At 42.5% G+C, this 18,474-nt stretch overlaps 1 pseudogene; it reads right to left on the bottom strand.

The window, feature by feature from the left end:
- Positions 1 to 4,702: 4,702 nt before the first annotated feature.
- On the bottom strand, positions 4,703 to 17,934 carry LOC140227700 (uncharacterized; annotated as a pseudogene).
- Between the last annotated feature and the right edge of the window lie 540 nt (positions 17,935 to 18,474).

Consider the following 18,474-nt stretch of genomic DNA (forward strand, 5'->3'; position numbering starts at 1 on the left):
AATAACTGCTATAACGAGATAAATTTTGTGACTTCCAAACAAAGAAAAACATAGTGAATCAAACCTGCTATAGCGAGGTAAAGCAAAATGCCTTCGGTAAAGCTTTACTTCGCCTGTGCTATCATCTTCCGAGATTGCAAAGCTTGATGCGCCAAAAACTGTCTTGTACACACATAATCATTTTCTTCAGTGCACTCCAGCTAGCACTGCATGTTGTACGTGTGAAGTGTGTGTGTGCACGCACACATGATACATGCAGAAAATGTGGTGGGACGGCCATATGTATACATGACATCATCATGACGTTTAGCAGGTGTGAGGCAATCTGATGCTGTGATTGGCCTTCTACTTAGGGAATTCCCCGTCTTCACACACAATTACACGCAGTCATAATGTACATACAGAATGTCTCACATACACACCACAGCATTGTGCAGACCATATTCAAGCTTTCCACACAACACACACCCATACGATAACCATATACCAATCCATAGACGATCTTGATACAATCGCAAGCTATGTAAATTTACAAATTCAAACATCTACAATTAATAAGAAACACATTCTTGATATTGGATTTCCTTGGCGAAAAACATCTTCTTACCCATAAAGGTGAGTAATTCCCTCACACACAATATCAAGTTATCAGTGTTGATTGAAATATGATGGGTAGTCCCACATGTGCAAATTAATGTCTTTATTTTATGCCTTCTTTTATGCCTACTGATATAACGAGATATCGGCTATAACGAGGAAAATGACTCGGTCCCGACCATCTCGTTATATCGAGTTTCCACTGTATTATTTTGTTTGTCAGATGAGTTTGAGGTGACAAAAAAAAAAATGATCTAAAGTATCAAAATTCAAAGCGATCGCATGAACTCGTTGAACTCTCTTCTTGTTCGGAGGTCCGCTGGTACAGCCCTGTCAGCTGCCGCGCTATGTACGTACAGCGACTGGGCTGTGTATTGCTCCACTCGCAGTAAGGCGTTCGTACAGTACATATGCGTTCATTTACATGTACAGTATTGAGCTTGCAGTGTAGTTTGGGCATTTGCATTTGCAGTGCCGTGCAGTGGAGTGGTATGGACGAAGCTGCTGAGTTTTCAAAGCGGAAAGTAGGGGGAAAGTTACGGGCACGGGTAAATCAGAATTGCACCTCTACACGCATTTCAAGCCACGGTATGGTAAACTGGAATCAATCACTGCTCAAATATCGTTCATATTCACTTCCCCAAGGTTTAACAAGGGTATAAAGTAATCGGACCTGTGCCAATACGCATGCACTGTCCATGCAAAGTTAGCCGCGGCCCTGCCGGGCGACCCGTGCTGCGGCACACCGCTCCAGCTCTCGGCTCCAGAGTAGACAACATACAAATGTACATGTACATTATACATATGTACGTGTGGTGTAACTGTAAGTCGATTTTTTTTTCGACTTACGCACAAGTCGAAAATCGCCTAAGTCGATGTGTTTTGCTCAGTCCCGAGAAGATCGACTTATGCGAGTTTAACTGTACTATGTATAGTATGGAAACATAATAAAGGATAAGCAGGCTGTGTGGCCAGTAAAACATAACAACTACACAAAATTCGAGTTCTTGCTGGAAGGTTCATAGATAGTATCCATGTAAAGCATGAAAAAAGTATATCTGTAATTAGGTCTGACCTGTATTATGTGCAGGTTCTGTGGCTGAAGAATTAGATTACCAATCCAAGTGACATGTTTTGTGTACTAGTATGTACAGCTATACTTGGAGTCATATCGTCGGCGACCATCCGAACCGTCGTATATGTCAGCGGTGCGCGAGAACACGTTTTCGAGAAAAACGCGTTTGAAGTTTGGGGGTCTTTTGAAGTCTAGTGTGGAGAAATTTCTTGCTTTTATTCCCGATCTTTTTGTATGAAAAGAAAGGCAAATTCCAGACGATTCGTATAATATATGTATCTAAAATCATTTATGAATAAAACTAATGCTACGTTCACAAAAAGAAAGGCCTCCGCACACGAAGAGTCGAAAAACAGGTATACGACGGTTCGGAGATCGCACTTTCAGTACGCGCGGTCATCCGAACTGACGTATCGGGGTGATACGTCAGTTTGCTGAACGCGCGTACCGAGAGTGCGACCTCCGAACCGTCGTATCCTATTCTTATAACACGCGCGTCTATGCGGTATGCATAGTTACATGGTATTTATCTATAAAACGAGTGATTTCGTGCATATTTTTGTGTGAATGCAGTGTCATAATTTCATAAGATGTAGTACAAATACGTCCAAGGTCTAGTTTTGACATGCAAGATGAAACACTGGTGGGGGAGAATCCTCTGCAGATTGTTTGTTTGTTTTTTGTTTTTTCACATGAATTACGCTTCAGGCATCAGGCGAGTGTTCCTTTGATGTAAAAAACAGACCAACAAACAAACAATCAAAAAAAAAAACCACTCCATGTTTAGGACACATTATCTTTGATCAGTTTGTATCTAATTTGTATCAGGCAAAAAGTGGTTATACATATTGTATTGTGAAAGAGGTGGAGCTTATGAAATTATTGCTTTTTCATTGCAGCCTGCCTCTTTTTTTTTTCCCTCTCGTTTCATCTTCTCATGCTCTCCTCCACCTCTTCTCTTTCCCTTGCCACGCTTTAACCCTCTCTCCTACTCTCCAATACTACAAACAAAAACCAAAATCACACATCCAAGCCTTGCTATTCTTTGTGATAATTCATGTTGCAATCATGACTGTAATGACCTAACTTTCATTCTTTCTAAGCTGCCATGATGGATACTGTACATTTGAAGCCATGAATAAAGATTTTCTTTTACAGCTTTAAACCAGACCACATGCTTGGCAGACATAATTCATGATCATTCTGTTGGGTAAAACTCAATTATCAGCTTGCTCATGAGAAATAACAAGCAAAAAAATTTACTTAGCCACACGTCTGTCTCACATTATTGTTTGTTTGTTTTTTATATAATATACGTTCAGGACTCTGAAACAGATGCAAATTAATTTTCTACACAGAAACATCTACACACACAAACATGGATTGTACTTGTTCACACAAATGATAAAGGTGAATTGTCCTACAGACCCCTACAGACTTAAATGATATTCAAGTACATGTAGTACTATGAATATCATTTCACTTCCAATTATATATGCTGACATTTTAGTGTGCATAATATTATGATTTCCTCATGATATGAGATCCCAGTACATAGAAGAGAAAAAAAAAGTGAGTCTTGAGACAATGCTGCATTAAAATGCAGCAATATTTATTTCAAAATCAATCCATATCTCACATCCAAAAAGAAAAGAAAAGGAATGAACATGTCCTTAAATACAATGGTCAAATTTCATGAAAAACTTTTAAATTTACAGAATGATCAAGATGTCTGTGGTACTGTAAAATGAATATTGATTTAAATTCACTGATAATGAACATGTCCTTTAATACAGTGCACTCCCGTTACAACGAACACGGTTATAACGAAATTTCGTTATAACGAAGTAAATCTTCTGGTCCCAAAATTATCACCATTAAAGTCTATAGTACAAAATTCGCTTATAACGAACACGGTTATAGCGAAATTTCCGTTATAACGAAGTCTCTTCCGAGCGCCACAGACAAAGAAAAACAAAAGAAATGTGCTCCGTTATAACGAAATGCGAATTGCTTTCGAAAATACGTAGCGGAACAAGCATATTATATAGCGTTTCTGCATGGGTGAACGCTTCTCACCACTGTGTGTTCGCTCCTTGTGTCACGCACGTTTTCTGAGGGGAACTTGCGTTTATTATTGTAATACAGCCATCCCATCACATTTCACATAGCTTTCCATTGTATGATGAGTATTCAGCAAACAGAATATGATAATAGTATATACAAGTTGTACGTGTATTCCTTGTTTTCGTTATGTATTGTATTTGTTCGGTTATAACGAAATTTCGTTATAACGAAAGAAAACTGCCGGTCCCGAGCATTTCGTTATAACGGGAGTGCACTGTACAATGGTTACATTTCCTCGAAAATTTTTAAATGTACAAATCAAGATGTCTTTGGTAAAATAAACATTGATCTAAATTAATTGTCAAACCGATTTTAACATGAGAAAATTGTACACAATACAGTTTATATTGAAATACATTCTGAAACATTCATTAGATGGAAATAGCTTAAAGCAGAGGGCCAACTTCCTCCTAATACATGTATTAGTGAATCTCTGATAACGCAGGTCTTAGGGCTCAAAAAAAAAAAAATCAGTATGATATGAGTTGTTATTATGTGCATGTTTGTGATTGTACTTTCATTTCGATATAACAGTAATATCTACGCAATGGTCCTACAGAAATCAAATCACATTTGGAAGGAGGAATAAAGCTTTTACATGTACATCTTTCACATGAAAAATATGACAGTTATTGTTAAAGAAATATCAAAGCTTATTACGATATCATAGAATATTTAATAGCTATAGAATAGACAAATCATAACATGGCGAATTGTGGTGGGGAGATAGTGCTGAGTGATAAATCATCAAAAATTTGAATACATAGACTATTGGAAATTGCTTTTGCATGCACAAACAACTGTAGGCACCATAGGCAAGCAATAATAAGTCAGAAGTTAGAGCTGACATTTTTCTGGGATGGATCTGATGGTGCTTCATTGTTCAATTCTGGTACAAAGTGTTTATTGGTATCTCTTGAATGCAGTCCATGTCCTTGGTGATGCCAACTGGAAATGAAGAAAAGAAAAAGAAAAACAAGATACACATGGTGCATAAATATAACATTTGTATCATCATGTTTATTTAAAGACTGAATTTATCATTTCTTTGAAAGGACAAGATGTCATCCACATTACAACTCGTGGTGGATCCATGTGTGGACATATGGGGTGTAAGATGTCCTTATCGTTTTTGTTCTTTTAAACAAAAAATCAACAGAAAAAACTGGAGGACGTGCGTGTGGTTCCCCCCCCCCCCACCCCCCACACACACACACTTTACAGAATTCCTGGACCCACCCCTGACAACTGCAAAAAAAAAAAAAAATAGTAATAATGGTACATATCAGCCAGGATGCTACATTCTATGCTTGTGTATAGTTGATGTCATTCTTTTTATTTGTTATTATATGACAGCAATAGCATCATTTAATCCGGATTACTAATGCTTAATCCAACAAGATTGAGTCAGCAATATCTGGCTGGGTTTCCCAATTAGATTAAGTGCTTTACAAACACTCACCAGTGAGAAGTTGGTCAGAGCTGACATTCTGTGGGATGGATCTGACAGTGCTTCATTGTTCAATACTAGCATTGGTATCTCTTGAATGCAGTCCATGTCCTTGGTGATGCCAACTGGAAATGAAGAAAACAAAAAGAAAAACAAATACACATGGTGCACAAATATTCCATTTGTTTCCATCATATTTATTGAAAAATTGACTTTATAATTTCTTTGACTAAGATTAACCTTTTAATAGCACAATTTTCAGATAGCCCTTTGCAAATGTCCACAAACAAGAGTTTTTTTTTGCCCATCAGCAGAGATCGGACAGACTGGTGATCTGCATTAATGCGAAAGCAGTCAAACGGTACACGCATCCTCATTTGAGAATTGCTCATAGATTATCACTCTGCTTGGAAGGTCCAGGTACAATTGCCAGACAAGCTACATTCTCCATCCAGCTGTGTGTTAGCCATATCATTAATCTTGTTTGCTACAATATGACAAGAAGGATAACATGTCATCCAGACTGCAACAAGTGGTTAATTCATGTGGGGCACATCGGGTGTAAGATACCCTTTATTTTTGTCTTTTTTTTAAACAAAAGAAATAAACAGAAAAACTGGAAGACATGCACGTCCCCCTCCCCCCCCCCTAGCCTTTAAACAAGGCGACTCGCTCTGCGTGCCCCCGTATAGCGCGTTTACCCCACAAACCTGTTGGCCGGCGAGTGGAGCGAGCCGCCTTTATCCACTCGTTCAGGGATGTGTACTTTTGTCGTTGTTGTTGCTTTATATTCTTTGACAAATTTGCGTACAAATTTGACGCAGAAAATACACACGGCACCAAGGCAAGCCGCGCGCGCTTGGTAACAAATTTGTACGCAAATTTGTCAAAGAATATAAATTTGTTAGCAAGCGCGCGCGGCTTGCCTTGGTGCCGTGTGTATTTTCTGCGTCAAATTTGTACGCAAATTTGTCAAAGAATATGTGTGTTCGTCCCTCGTTCTCGAGGATGACCATTGACATCAATTGGCTCGATGGGTTCGGAGGTGGCTGATGAGGCCAATCTGGGCAAGAAAGCCTCTCCCACAGGTAGGGCAGAAGTGGGTAGGGGCTACACTGCTGGGGTTGGCTGCTCTTGCTTTTCGCATCTGGCGTTTGTGCTCTGCCTGCTTGACGCGCTGCTCCTCTGCTCTACGGGCCCCTACAGCAATAGCGTGGCGCCAGGAAGGGCGATCTGCGGCAAGTGTCTCCCAGGACTCGGTGTTGATGGAGAAGTCTTTTAGGTAGAACTTCAGGTTGTCTTTGAAGCGCTTCTTTTGTCCTCCCACCTTACGCTTATTCCCATCAGCGAGTTCCCCATAGAAAAGCTTTTTTGGGATGCGGTCGTCAGACATGCGGGTGACGTGGCCTGCCCATCTCACCTGGGCCTTGCGGATTTTGGTAATGATGCTGGGGATGCCTGCCCGCTTCAGTACCTCTGTGTCCGGAATTTTATCCTCCCAGCGGATGCGAAGGAGGTTGCGGAGGCATCGCATATGGAAGTGGTTGATTTGCCTCTCATGTCTCCGGTACAAAGTCCAAGTTTCGCAGCCATAGAGAAGCGTGGTTAGAACAACTGCACAGTAGACTTTCAGCTTTGTTGAGAGGCTGATCCCTCTCCTCTCCCAAACATTTTTTCTGAGTCTCCCAAAGGCACTGCTGGCTTTAGAAATCCTGTTGTTGATCTCAGCATCAATTGTGACACAGTTGGAGAGGGTACTGCCCAGATAGGTGAAGGTCTTTGCTGCCTGGAGGGTCTGTCCGTTCACCTGGATTTGTGGTTTGTGGTACTGGCTCCCTGGAGCTGGTTGGAACATCACTTCAGTCTTCTTGGTGCTGATGGTGAGGCCGAAGTTGTCACAGGCTGAGGAGAATCTGTCCATCTGCAACTGCATCTCGTCCTCACCATTGGCATTGAGTGCGCAGTCGTCAGCAAACAAGAAGTCTCTGATGACGGTCTCCTTCACCTTCGTGATGGCCTTCAAGCGCCTAAGATTAAAGAGCTTTCCATCCGACCTGTACCTAATGTTGATGCCAGGTTCGCAGTCTTTGAAGGCGTCTGAGAGCATTGCCGAGAACGTCATGCTGAATAGTGTCGGGGCCAGGACACAGCCCTGCTTGACTCCATTTGTCACTGGAAAGTCATTGGAGGGTTCACCATTGTCAAGAACTTTGGCAGTCATCCCATCGTGAAACTGGCGGACAATTGTGATGAACTTCGGGGGGCAGCCAAACTTTCCCATAATTTTCCAGAGTCCCTCACGACTAACCGTGTCGAAGGCCTTGGTCAGATCGACAAAGGTTGTGTATAAGTCACGATGCTGCTCAATGCACTTCTCCTGAAGCTGGCGGGCAGCAAAAATCATGTCAGTGGTACCTCGACCTGCACGGAAGCCGCATTGACTTTCAGGGAGATGACCCTGCTCCAGATGTTCCAGTAAGCGATTGAGGAGGACTCGGGCCAGGATCTTGCCTGCTATAGACAGGAGGGAGATGCCTCGATGGTTGTCACAAGCCTGGCGATTTCCTTTCCGTTTGTAGATGTGAACAACTGTAGCATCTCTGAATTCTTGTGGTAACTGTTCTTTGCTCCACATGGATTGGTACAGCTTGGTGAGCTTAATGAGGGTGATTGGGCCACCCTTTTTGTACACTTCAGCAGGGATGGAATCAGAGCCTGGGGCTTTCCCACTAGACAGTTGTGTGATGGCTGTGTCGATTTCCTTCTTTGAAGGGGGCACATCAAGCTTGTGATTTATGGGCACCTGGGGGAGGCGATTGATGGCTTCATTGTTGATCTGGGCTGGTCGATTTAGTACGCTGTTGAAGTGTTCAGCCCATCTATCTAGAATCAGCTTCTTCTCTGTGAGCAGCGTAGAACCATCAGCACTGAGAATTGGGGATGATCCGGACGGTTTTGGCCCATAGACTGCTTTCAGGGCATCATAGAAGTTCTTCATGTCGTTTCTGTCGGCAAAGCTTTGGATCTCATCGGCCTTAGCACTAAGCCAAGAGTCTTTCATGTGGCGTAGTTTTGCTTGGACCTTGCTGCGGGCCTTGGTGAATGCAGCTTTCTTTGCCATGCTGGAGGGATCATTCTGATGTAGACGTAGAAGGTTGTGTTTAGTATCTAAGAGCTCCTGAATTTCTGCGTCGTTTTCATCAAACCAGTCTTGATGGTGCCTAGTGGCTGGACCAAGGCATTCAAGGGCGACAGAGTGAACAGCATCCCTAAAGGTTGCCCACTGATCCTCGATGCTAGACTGGTTTAGCTGAAGGTCTGCTATGTTGTTATGCATGTGTTCTTGGAAGTCTTGCAGCTTCTTGGGGTCTTTGAGATTGTTGACATTCAGTCTCTTTTTTACTTTCTGGCCCTGTGGCCTTCTCTTGGGCTGGATTAGGAGTTTCAACTTTGAAATGATCAGGCGATGATCCGTCCAGCAGTCAGCACCACACATGGCCTTAGTCACTCTCACGTCCTGCCTGTCCCTCGCTCTGACGATCACATAGTCAATAAGATGCCAATGCTTCGAACGAGGGTGCATCCATGACGTCTTGTTCCGAGTCGGTAGTCGAAACATGGTGTTGGTGATTACTAGGTTATGAGAGGAGCAAAATCTGAGGAGGAGATGCCCGTTGCTGTTACAGTTTCCAATGCCATGTTTTCCTACTACATTGTGCCAGGCATGATAGTCGGCCCCTACTCGAGCATTGAAATCACCAAGGATAATGAGCTTTTCAGACTTTGAAGAAGCGATGAGAGAATCAAGTTCCTCATAAAATTTGTCCTTGACCTCATCAGGGTTTGTCATGGTCGGAGCATAGGCACTAATGATGGTTGCACTTGTCTTCTTTCCAAGTGGGAGATGCATTGACATCAGACGGTCATTGAGTCCCACAGGGATGCTTGCTAGTTTCTGCACGTGGATGGATTTGACAGCAAATCCAACACCAGCCTCTCTTCTCTCTTTACTGCTACGTCCACTCCAGAAGAATGTGTAGCCACCACCAATTTCAGTTAGCTGACCTCTCTCTGCTAACCGTGTTTCGCTAAGAGCAGCTATGTCAACATTGTAGCGAGCCAGTTCTCTGGCGACCAGTGCAGTGCGTCTCTCTGGCCTGTTTGCTTTTGTGTCATCAAGTAGAGTTCTCACATTCCATGATGCTAGGGTGAGCGCTTTTGTTTTCATTTTTCTTGTGTTTCGACCGCTAGAGGGGGATCCCCGCCAGCCGCGGTATGCTGACCAGGGTAAGATGAGGCAGACTATGTTTAGGGCACCTTTTCTAGCCCCGTCCTCTTGCTGAGGAGGCGAGCAGAGCGATCCTCAAGAGGGCTGCTCGGTCGCTCAGAAGGCTGCCGAACTCCACTGCCGCCTAGGTCTAGTGAAGAGCGACCACATGTCCTGAGCCGCCTGTGTGTAGGTTTACGACTACAGCTCCCAGTGTATCCGCACCTGCTGCTTCACCGCTCCCCTATCGCCACAGGACTTGAAGGTTGCCAAATTGGCGATGTCATGACTTGCGCTAAACTTTGATTAAAGTGAAGGAGACTTGCGCAGGATCAGCCTCACTCTCTCGTCCTGAGACGCCGGGTCCAGTGGCAAGACGAAGTCGAGACGGCTGGAGGCGAGACAGGATGCAGGAGCTGCCGGAAGGTGACAAGTATGCCAGCCAACCGCCTAAGGGGCCCCACTCCATTGATTCCCATTGAGCACTAGACAGTCGCCAAGAATCAGCCCGCCTAGCCCTTCAGTTGTCCTGTTCTCCAGCAGTTTGAGGGATCTTCACCCCAGCCGGAACATGATTCACAAGAACTCTAACCTTAGGGCAGCCGAACATGACCCAGATGACCCCCAGCACTCATGGGAGGGGCACAGGTATGACGCTGGATGCCATCCCAGTATTCAAGAACAAGTTCTTGTCTGTCGCCAACCCCTGATATATGAATTATAGCTGTAGCCTTCGACCGCTGTCCACGGAATATGGAGTGGCGCGCCCTGAAGAGTCTAACAACTATAGGTCGTTGAGTCCGACTTGGTCTCTTCCACTATGGCCGTTGACTGCCTGGCAGCTCATCCGCCCATAATTAACCAAGCAGATAATTGACCAAGGAGACAGATAACAAATAAAGCAACAACGACAAGTGTCAAAGAATATAAAGCAACAACGACAAAAGTACACATCCCTGAACTGAACGAGTGGCTAAAGGCGGCTCGCTCCACTCGCCGGCCAACAGGTTTGTGGGGTAAACGCGCCATACGGGGGCACGCAGAGCGAGTCGCCTTGTTTAAAGGCTACCCCCCCCCCAGCTTTCACAGAATTCCTGGACCCACCCCTGACAACTGCAAAAAACAATGGTACATGGTAGCCAGGATGCTACATTCTTTGCTTGTGTGTAGTTTATGTCATCCTTTTTAATTGCTATTAAAGTGTATAAGACAGCAATAGAATCATTTAATCTTAATTACTAATGGATATTCCAACAAGATTAATGCAGCAATATCTGGTTGGGTTTTCCAACAAGATTAAGGCTTTACAAATACTCACCAGTGAGAAGTTGGTCAGAGCTGACATTTTGCTGGGATGGGTCTGCTGGTGCTTCGTTGTTCAATTCTGGTATTTGTATCTCGTGAATGCAGTCCATGTCCTTGGTGATGCCAACTGGAAATGAAGAAAACAAAAAGAAAAACAAAATACAAATGGTGCATAGATATTACTTTTTTTTTTTGAATCATATTTAATGAAAGATTGACTTTATCATTTCTTTCAAAGGACAAAATGTCATCCACATTACAACCCATGGTGGATCCATGCGGGGACACATGGGGTTTAAGATGCCCTTTTTAAAACAAAACAAAAATTAACAGAGAAAAACTGGGGGATGTGCGTGTGGTCCCCCCCCCCCCCAATTTGCAGAATTCCTGGACCCACCCCTGACAACTGCAAAGAATACTGGTACATGGTAGCCAGGATGCTACATTCTATGCTTGTGTATAGTTGATGTTTTTCTTTTTATTTGCTATTATATGGCAACAAAAGCATCATTTAATCGGGATTACTAATTGATATTCCAACAAGATTGATTCAGCAATATCTGGTCGGGTTTCCCAACAAGGTTAATGCTGTACTAACACTCACCAGTGAGAAGTTAGTCAGAGCTGACATTCTGCTGGGGTGAATCTGACGGTGCTCCTTCATTGTTCAATACTAGCACTGGTATCTCAGGAAGGCAGCTGATGTGTCTTTTGATGCCAACTGTAAATGAGGAAAACAAAATATACATAGCCCATGTTTATTTTATTGTTTCTATCAGATTTTTTTAAAAGAATGAATTTATCTTTTTTTTTTAATATTAAGATTAACCTTTTAATACCACAATTTTCAGAAAGCCCTATTTAAATGTCCACAAACAAGAGGGTTTTTTTGCCCATCAGCAGAGATCGGACAGACTGGTGATCTGCATTAATGCGAAAGCAGTCAAACCGTACATGCATCCTCATTTGAGAATTGCTCATAGATTATCACTCTGCTTGGAAGGTCCAGGTACAATTGCCAGACAAGCTACATTCTCCAGTTGTGTGTCAGCCATTTGTTACAATATGACAAGAAGGATAACATGTCATCCAGATTGCAACCAGTGGTTGATTCATGTGGGGCACATCGGGTGTAAGATACCCTTTATTTTTGTCTTTTTTTTTTAAACAAAAGAAATGAATAAAAAAACTGGAGGACATGCGTGTGGTCCCCCCCCCCAACTTCACAGAATTCCCGGAGCCATCCCTGACAACTGCAAAAAAACACTGGTACATCGTTGCCAGGATACTACATTCTTTGCTTGTGTGTAGTTTATGTCATCCTTTTCAATTGCTATTAAAGTGTATAAGACAGCAATAGCATCATTTAATCTCAACTACTAATGGATATTCCAACAAGATTAATGCAGCAATATCTGGTTGGGTTTCCCAACAAGATTAAGGCTTTACAAACACTCACTAGTGAGAAGTTGGTCACAGCTGACATTTTGCTGAGATGGATCTGATGGTGCTTCGTTGTTCAATTCTGGTATTGGTCTCGTGAATGCAGTACATGTCCTTGGTGATGCCAACTGGAAATGAAGAAAACAAAAAGAAAAAGAAAATACATATGGTGCATAGATATTACATTTTTTAAAAAATCATATGTATTGAAAGATTGACTTTATCATTTCTTTGTAATCCAGATTACAACCCATTGTGGATCTGCGCAAGGACACATGGGGTTTAAGATGCCCTTTTTTTAAAACAAAAAATAAACAGAGAAAAACTGGAGATGTGCGTGTGGTTCCCACCACCCAATTTACAGAATTCCTTGACCCACCCCTGACAACTGCAAAAAATACTGGTACATGGTAGCCAGGATGCTACATTCTTTGCTTGTGTATAGCTGCTGTCATTCTTTTTGTTTGCTATTATGTCAGCAATAGCATAATTTAATCTGAATTACTAATTGATATCCCAACAAGATTGATTCAACCATATCTGCTTAGGTTTCTGAACAAGATTAAGGCTTTACAAACACTCACCATTGAGAAGTTGGTCAGAGCTGACATTCTGCTGGGATGGATCTAACGGTGCTCCTTCACTGTTCAATACTAGCTTTGGTATCTCTGGAATGCAGCTGATGTCCTTTTTGATGCCAACTATAAATGAGGAAAACAAAATGTACATAGTGCATATATTTTCACTGTTAATATATTTTTTTAAAAGTTTAATTTATATCTTTTTTTATTAAGATTAACCTTTTAATAACACATTTTTCAGATAGCCCTATGTAAATGTCCACAAACAAGAGTTTTATTTTTGCCCATCAGCAGAGATCGGATAGACTGGTGATCTGCATTAAATGCAAAATCAGTCAAGCGGTACATGCATCCTCTTTCCACAGTCAATTGCATGTGCTTATGAAGAATACAAAAACATCATTGGCACAAAAATAGCATTTGCTAATAGGCTTACAAACTCTTTTGTTACTATAGGGCACCCGAATGGGATCAGCAAGTCAACATTTTTTAAACTCAGCCTTGCTGGCTACACACCATGGGCGTAAATCCCGGGGGGGATGGGGGGGATATATCCCCCCCACTTTTGAAGGAGGGGGGGATGGCCTGTACAAATATCCCCCCCTGAAATTCTCCCAAGAAAAAGATGTAGGAACAAAAAAACAAACAAACAAAGAGAAATGTGGTGATGTTGATTTCAGCATGATGGATTATTGCATAGCCTATAATCTAGGCGGAGAATGCAGTTATTGTCTTTGTAATTTGCTGAAACGTATGATGCAGCGAGATAATTGTCTTTGCCAAGCGATACACCTGATGGGGCGAGACTACAAACAGTGGACGCATCTACCGCGTCCGCTAGGCGCCACGATCGCAGTTTTTTTTTTTTCCGTGTAAGAAGACTGCCACCGATTAAAAAAAAAAAAAAGAAAACAACGACAAACAACTGGATCATAGGCGGCGTATTCGCGCGCATCCACTGTTCGTAGTCTCGTCGCATCAGACCAGCTGCATCCCCACCTAGCTAGCTTATAGGCTATATACTGTAATGCAAAGATCTAAAATTTTAGATAATCGTAGGAATTGCAACACATTTACCCTCTCCATATTGGCAGTGATTTTGCTCAGTTAGTATAATTCGTTTGCCTCCAGAAAAAACAAAAGGAACGCGTGTCGATTCCCATATTTTGCCATATGCAAGTACCTCCTTTAGTCTAATGAACATTGCTTTAGATTAATGGTTCAGACCTATTAACCAGATTTCTTGTTGTTTTCATGGGAGATGTGCAAAAAGCACTAGAAAGTTCACCTGTTAACAAACATAAATCAATAGATTAATAAGACAAGTTTATTCGCAGCCAATTTTACTGATATACAACATTCATCTCACGAACAGAAAAATGGATTCTTTAATCCCTAATTAAACAATTCCACAGAAAAGGCAAGACAGTATCATCAACAGTTTGCCAGAATAGTACGAAAAGTGTTATACACTTCTGGGATTGAAATTTCCCCAGATTACATCATAAATGTGTTTACGAGATATTTGTTGCTGCCAGTAATTACCAGCAGTTGCGCCCGGTGCGCCCCCATCCCTTAATTCCCAAAGCGAAAAAAGTACAGCTACAAACGGCAGTCTCTGGACTGTAAAATGTCAAAATTTCACGCTCGCTCGCTTCGCTCGCTCGCATTGAATCGTCATGCCATTCTCCTGATGTTGCTGCCGGGTAATTGCCAGCAGTTGCGCCCGGTGTGCCCCCCTTATTTTTCAAAGCGAAAAATATATAGCTACAAACGGCAGTTTGGGGACTGTAAGATGTCAAAATTTTCAAGCTCGCTCGAATCAGGGAGGTGGGAAGAGAAACACCTCCCTGCTCGCATTTAATCGATATGTCATTCCCCTGATGTTGCTGCCAGTAATTGCCAGCAGTTGCGTCCGGTGCGCCCCACCCCCTTCATTTCCTAAGCGAAAAAATATAGCTACAAACTGCCGTTTTGGGACTGTACAATGTCAAAATTTTCAAGCTCGCTCGCTTCGCTCGCTCGCATTTAATCGTCATGCCATTCTCCCGATGTTGCTGCCGAGTAATTACCAGCAGTTGCGCCCAGTGCGTCCCCCCCCCCTTATTTTTCAAAGCGAAAAAGATATAGCTACAAACGGCAGTTTTGGGACTGTGAAATGTCAAAATTTTCAAGCTCGCTCGCATTTAATCCTTATGTCATTCTTCTGATGTTGCTGCCTGTAATTGTCAGCAGTTGCGCCCGGTGCACCCCACCCCCCTTAATTTCCTAAGCGAAAAAATATAGCTACAAACTGCCGTTTTGGGACTGTACAGTGTCAAAATTTTCAAGCTCGCTTGCTTCGCTTGCTCGCATTTAATCGCTATGCTATTCTCCTGATGTTGCTGCCGAGTAATTGCCAGCAGTTGCTCCCGGTGCGCCCCCCACCCTTAATTTTCAAAGCGAAAGAATGTAGCTACAAAAAGCAGTGTTGGGACTGTAAAATGTCAAAATTTTCAAGCTCGCTCGTTTCGCTCGCTCGCATTTAATCGTCATGCCATGCTATGCTATTCTCCTGATGTTGCTGCCAGTAATTGCCAGCAGTTGCGCCCGGTGCGCCCCCAACCCCTTCATTTCCTAAGCGAAAAAAGTACAGCTACAAACGGCAGTTTTTGGACTGTAAAATGTCAAAATTTTCAAGCTCGCTCGCTTCGCTCGCTCGCATTTAATCGGCATGCCTTTCTCCCGATGTTGCTGCCAGTAATTACCAGCAGTTGCGCCCGGTGCGCCCCCCTTATTTTACAAAGCGAAAAAGATATAGCTACAAACGGCAGTTTTGGGACTGTGAAATGTCAAAATTTTCAAGCTCGCTCGCATTTAATCCTTATGTCACTCTTCTGATGTTGCTGCCAGTAATTGTCAGCAGTTGCGCCCGGTGCACCCCCACCCCCCTTAATTTCCTAAGCGAAAAAATATAGCTACAAACTGCCGTTTTGGGACTGTACAATGTCAAAATTTCAAGCTCGCTCGCTTCGCTCGCTCGCATTTAATCGGCATGCTATTCTCCTGATGTTGCTGCTGAGTAATTGTCAACAGTTGCTCCCGGTGCCCCCCCCCCCCTTAATTTTCAAAGCGAAAAAATGTAGCTACAAAAAGCAGTTTTGGGACTGTAAATGTCAAAATTTTCAAGCTCGCTCGCTTCGCTCGCTCGCATTATTTAATTGTCATGCCATTCTCCTGATGTTGCTGCCGAGTAATTACCAGCAGTTGCGCCCGGTGCGCCCCCCCCTTAATTTCCAAAGCGAAAAAAATATATAGCTACAAACGGCCGCTTTTGGACTGTACAATGTCAAAATTCATGATCGCGTTCATGATCTTCAGTGTAAGAATTAAGACAAGAAGTTTCTCTAAATGATACCATTTTATAGGCAAAATTGTTCAATAATAATCTACATAAAATGTACTGCTGCCTTAAACATGTTGGACTGTTTCAAGTCGATAGAACACGCAAAAAAAAAAATGAATCAAATTGCACCATTTACAACATCAATATGCAAAAAGTTCTCACACACCCTCCCCCCTCGCTCGCATCTCTCCCTCGCATCTAACCGCTCTCCCTAAGATCAAATCCTGGCTACGCCGGTGATAGGCCCCACTACTTCACATCAGTGATGTCGCACAGGCGGAGCAAGAGCTGAAATACCACGATGTAGTCATTCAATTATCTATGAATATTTCTTTTTCTTACTTGTTTTTTTTTCATAGGAAAAAGATCCCAAATTTTACCAAAAGTGTGCACCAGATCGCTGAATTTGAGGTCTGAAAATGCCATATTTTCCTCGTCTGCATGGGAGGGGGAAACCCCCTCCCCACACCCTCCCCCAGGCCGCTCCGCTCCCTCGCACAGATATTCAAACTCAAAGTCCCTCCCCTATCCCCCATCATTAAAACGGAACGATGCCCCTGTGATGACTTAAATCAAGAAAATTGAAGAATACAATTAATAGCTACAGGAAAATATCTACTGCGTTATTCAAGAAATGGATATCCTTATTATCATTTTATTGAATTTAGTTGGGCATTATTCAGGGCTGCGCTACGTTTTTGAAAGGGGGGGGGGGGGCGCAAAATCGCCTGTCAGCCAAGAAGAAAGAACATCAAAAGACAAGAGAAACAACAACCAAAAATTCTTCATACTTTTAAGGTCTGATTCTCCGCCGAAAGTCGGCTGACAAGAAAAAACAAACAAACAAACAAAAACAAGACCAAAAAGTCGTCATATTTTTGCTGCCACTTCCCTCCCACTTTGCATGGAAAGGAGTGGGACATTTGATCCCTGTAAAGTGTGTGTGTGTGTGTGTGGGGGGGGGGGGCAAGCTTCCCCCCCCCCCTCCCAGGGCTGCGCCGGTCCGGTTATGGGCTTGTAATCGTGGTGATGGTGACTATCGCCAATCATCACCCCCACTCCTCAGCACGGATTTACGCCGTTGCTACACACATAGATCTTCAGTTTTGCAGCAAAACAAGGGCATTATGAAATTGGAAAAAAGTAACTAACACAAAATACAAGCAGATGTGACACAGAAAAAGAAAAGATACTGATAGAAGGTCTAATCTGTTCATTAAAGTTGTTTTTTTTTTTTTTTTTTTTTTTTTTTGCAGGCATAACACTAATAAACATGAATTAAGGCTACACAAGTACACGCTCATGTCTTTATTTTGAAAACATGGTATACCAGGTTGTGCTGTATACGAGTTGACACCATGAAAACCTAATATACCAGGCACTACTTAAATGCATTCATGCAGTATGGAGTAAGCTACTTCTAACATTGCAGCACAGTTATGAGGTTATTAGAGGCATTGAATAAACACACACGCTGTATACTGTCCATACTTTTTACTACAAGTATGTATTGATTTGTGTGCGCTCAATCTTACCTAATTTCGCCAGGTAAATGTTGTCATCATTGTCATAATCAGAAGTATCATCTTCGTCACTGCTGTCTGCGGTGCTTGTGTTTCCATCATCGCTACTGCTTTCAGAATTCTCTCGACCCCCATACACAGCAGTAACTGTGCATTTCCACAGTTTCCTGTGCCATCGCATTGACACATGAACTCCAAGTCGTGGGAAGCTGCCCTTCCTGAATTTCAGCTGATCAACAGCTACGGTATTCCTCGTACCCATCTTTGTCCCAAAGGACTTCAACAACTGTTGGTTTCCCTGAGGACAAAGACCTGTATAAACAAAAACAAAAACATTCACTACAAGTGTATTAAAAAATGTTTAATTTTAGCAGAAATGTTTTACCTCAAGCCTATCTAGTGGTCTATTTATACATTGATCATTAAAATGCAAAAGCACAATTCAACTCATATTATAAACAGATAGAGGGCGAAGATTCCCTGTGCTTATGGTACTGTAAAACTACTCTCTAGAATGTGTGAGCACCTATAGCCTAGCTAGGCTAGATCTGACAAGTGGAACATTGCATTTAGACCTCAATTTATATATAATTAATTGTAGTGGAACATCAGCGTATCACTATTAGATATCACAGGAGGGGCTTACTCAAGTACTGCCCTCTGGCCTGTTAACACACTAAAGCCTTCATTGCAGTGATTTCAATATTATGGGGACTTGGCA

Source organism: Diadema setosum, chromosome 4 (genome assembly GCF_964275005.1).
Source record: "Diadema setosum chromosome 4, eeDiaSeto1, whole genome shotgun sequence".
Lineage (NCBI taxonomy): Eukaryota > Metazoa > Echinodermata > Echinoidea > Diadematoida > Diadematidae > Diadema > Diadema setosum.